Source organism: Dama dama, chromosome 1 (genome assembly GCF_033118175.1).
Source record: "Dama dama isolate Ldn47 chromosome 1, ASM3311817v1, whole genome shotgun sequence".
NCBI lineage: Eukaryota > Metazoa > Chordata > Mammalia > Artiodactyla > Cervidae > Dama > Dama dama.
Window position 1 is genome coordinate 72776779 of NC_083681.1, and position 4205 is coordinate 72780983.

The following is a 4205-nucleotide window of genomic DNA, read 5'->3' on the forward strand; positions in this document are numbered from 1 at the left end:
CTTGGCCTCTAGTCCCCACTCAGTTATGTAGTCATGGCAATGGGCTTGGACCCTCTGAGATTCTTTCCATCACCCATTTAATCCTGAGCTCTCTCCAGCCCCCTGATGCAGCCTCCCCAGACTCTCCAGCCCCAAACTCAAAGGGGCAGGACCTTTTAGCGTCACTGATTCTCCTCAAAGAAATAGGAACGGACAGCTTTGGAAAGTTGTTACCAAGAAATATGCAGAGTAGACCTCTTGGTACTCCTAACCCGTCATTGAACCTGACCCCGCTATCCCAAAGTACCAGGCATTAGCATTTTCTGAGCTCCGTTTATGGATTGGATGCTATAGCAAGCACTCTGGGAGGACTTTCTCATTCAATCCTGATGTCAGCCTTTTAGAGAGGGAGGAAGATGCTGAAGATGATAAAGAAGGTGGTGCTGGTGAGTGGTGGCCAGATTCCAGGCCAGAGCTGTTAGAAGCAAGGCCTGAGCTTCCACTCCCACGCTAGAGCCCATGGCCACGGATGTCCTCAGGAGGAAGGAATCCACCCAAGCTCTGCGCTCTGCCGCTCCCTGCAACCCAGCCTGCCCCACGCAGCCCACATCGTCTCCGGATCCCAAAGGGTGCACCCTCCTCCCCACTGCTCCTCCGCAGTAGACTGGGGCCTCTCCCATCAGAGATTTACGCCAACAGGTGTTCTCCACAGCCTGCCCCTGCCGCCCTGGGTCTGGTCCCTCTCCCGAGAAGTACTGGGTGCTCATGAGGGAAGGATTTGGGGTTCAATGTGTTCTCTTCTCTCTACTCATGCGTCTAAAACATGCCTCCTGTCAGACACTGTTCTGGTGATGGAGATAAAGTCATTAACATTGGTCCTCAGTTCTATCATCTTCAGCACAAGCTATTAATAGCCCTGGGCACCCCTTAAGTGTCCACTGATGGATGGAACAAAGAATTTAGAAGGGAAATGTAAAAAGCCACGCCTGAAATTGGAAGACCAGGCTATATGTGTTCACTTTGACGTTAACCTTCTCTGTGACCTTGAATGAGCAACTCAGGCTCTGGGCCTCAACCTCCCCATCTGTCAAATGGGAGGCCTGGACTCCAGCGTTCGCGAGCCTCACTCACTCCTGTTCCCCATTTCCAGTTTCGGCCACGTGTGCCTCCCACCTGTAACTCTGTTAACTGTATATTATTCTTGAGATCAATGTACACTTTCTAATTCAGTGAATTTATTTTAAAAGGGAATTTTAAATCACTTCTACAAATGGAAAAATTGCAGTATTGTTTGCCATAAGAAATAAAAGGGAACCAGAAAAATAAATACCAGGAAGATAAAATAGTTTTGTTAGTCTCACTGGAACCTGTCTCCTGCCCAAGGCTGTAGTCCCATTGTCCCCCTCTCTCTTCTGCCCATTCAGCTGGAAGCTGTCCTGGGAGTTCCTTCCATGTGCCAGCCACTGTTCTGGTGCTAGAATAAAGCAATTGGAAAGAAATAGCAGATGAAGGAAGGGGTGCTACATTAGCAAGCATTGGGAGTGGTGGTGGGAGGGTCTCGATGTGAATTTGAACAAAGCTTTGAAGGGAATGGCGACAGAGCCACCGGGTCTTTTTTTTTTTTTTAAGAAAAGAGCATTCAGGTTAGAGAGAACAGCAAATGCAAAGGCCCTGAGGCAGGAGTGCTTTTGTGTGAGTAGCTGAGTGAGCTGGGGCAGAGACCAGAGAGGTGTGAATCGTAGGGAGGCTGCAGTTAGCAGAGGAGGTTGGGAACATCCAAGGGGAGTTAAAGATGGAGGAGCAGAAAACTGAGACCTCCTCCTGGGCCTAATCAGAAGGAGGGAAAGGAGTAAAGGGGACTAACAGCTCTCTAGTTCTGTGACTCAATGCTGGGTACTGCTGGGTCTTTGTAGGCTTTTAAAGTCATCTTCTGGAACTACAGGGGCACACATCCTAACTGCCTGCCCATGGAGCTCACCTCGGGGCAATTGGGGTTCTTTACACCTCACCTGGTCCGTGATTTCTTGAGTTTCCAGGTAGGATACCAAGCTCGGGAGGTCGTCTGATGTGGCTACAGACGCCCGGCAGGCTCCCCTCCCACCTGGTGTTTCTGTGTCTGCACATCGTGTGTCCTGCCTTCCCCGCTAAACCCTGAATATTCACTGGAAGGACTGATGCTGAAGCTGAAGCTCCAATACTTAGGCCACCTGAGGCAGAGAGCTGACTCATTAGAAAAGACCCTGATGCTGGGAAAGATAGCACGCAAAAAGAGAAGGCGGTGGCAGAGGATGAGATGGTTAGATAGCATCACCAACTCAATGGACATGGATTTGAGCAAACTCCGGGAGATGGTGAAGGACAGGGAAGCCTGGAGCGCTGCAGTCCATGGGGTCTCAAAGAACTGGACAGGACTGAGTGCCTGAACAACCTTCCTGGACAGTCTGCACGCGTGAGGCACGCATTCATTCATCCAGTCCAGCCACATGCACCCCTTCCGTGGTTAGAACTGCTCTAGGTTCAGATCAGTGCTGGCAACCCACTTCAGGATTCTTGCCTGGAGAATCCTATGGACAGAGGAGCCTAGCAGGCTATGGTCCATGGGCTTGCAAGAGTCAGACACGACTTAGCGACTACAGAGAGAGAGAGAGAGAGAGGCTCAGATCAGGGCAAGGAGACACAGTCCTGCCTCACGGGCATACACGTGGGTATGGAGGAGGTGAGAGACAGGGCAAAATGATTTTTGCTGGTAAGAGCTGCAAGGAAAAGACACAGTGGAATGAGCCTTGGGGAGGGGCAGGGCCAACGCTCCCCATGGGCAGGTCCTTAAAGCTGCCTCTTTGAGAAGCGACATTTGAGCCGAGCCCTGGATGATGTAGCTCTCTGGAGGAAGGGGCGTCCAGGCAAGGGGAAGAGCCAGTGCACGTGTCCTGGGGTGGGTACAAATCTCTCACTAGAGAGGAGGCCAGTGCAGCCGGAACTTGGTGAGTTACAGGGGAAGGAGTAGTTGACAGCGGGGGAGGAGAACAGGGCCCAGGGCGTGCAGGCTGAGTCTGGGTAAGGAGTTCAGCAGGCTGGAGCCAGATGGCGTCTTCAGCTTCAACAGATGGCTCCGGATGCTGGCTGAGAACGGACCTGAAGGAGAGCTAGAGGAAGTAGGCTGGCAGCCACGGTTGTCTGGGTGAGACAGCCTGCGGTCTGGGCTGCAGGTGGGGCAGGTGGCGTGGAGGCTCTAGTCAGGCATCTGTTTGGAGGGAGGGCGTGCTGGCAGAGGTTTTGAGTGGAACTGTCTGTGTGTTCTGCGGCTAGATGGCCTGACGGGCAACTCGAGGGCATCCCTGCAAGGGCCAGGTCTAGTGAGTGCGGTGAGCCCCGCAGGGCCTGGGTAATTCCTCAAATGTCCTCAAGAGGGCAGAGTGTGGCAAAAGAAAGAGTCAGGAGAAGCAAGGGCTGGATAGGGCTGGGCAGTCACCTTGGCAGGCCTGGAGGCAGGGCTCATCCCAGCTCCGGGTAATCGGGAGCTGGCTGGAGTGAGATCCCAGCTCAAGAGCATCCTGGGAACTACAGCGGGCTGGGCCTGGAGCTGATTAGCCACCGGGAGGGGACCGTGAAGGTGGTGACCTTTGGAGACCAGCTGGCGTCACACTGGCCCCAACACCAAGGCAGGCACCTACGGACATCCAGCCCCCTCTCCAGCAGCCTGGAAGAGGCTTGAGGGTGAGGGCCGGAGGTGGGGTGCAGTTTGGTGGGGAGGACCCAGCTCAGGCCGGGAAGTCCGTGGGCCTGGCTTCCAGCCCCAGCTCAGCCACCTCCCAGGCTCTGGAGACCTAGTCCCCGATCTGCTCTCCATCACTTTTCCATCTACAAAAAGTGATGGATGAAGCTGGTGGCCCCTGCCAGGGGCCCTCTTCCAGGCCTCACTTTCCCTGGGCCTGAGACTGCGAGGAAAGTTCAGGGGATGGGAAGTCCCGGGGGTGTGAGGACAGCGACATGGCCAGGAAAGGAGGACCTGCAGTGTCATTGGACTGCACTTGGAGGGGACCTTGGGGGATGCCCAGGGTCACTGCAGGGGCGGGGTGATCAGAAGGCTCATAGTTCCTCTCCCGGCCCCTCCAGACCCTGACAGTCTCACTTTATCTGCTTCCACATCTGACTCCACAGGGGATGTGGCTCAATGCAGTATCTACTGCTAAAGATCACCTTGTGAACTCCTGACCTTTGCCCATCCC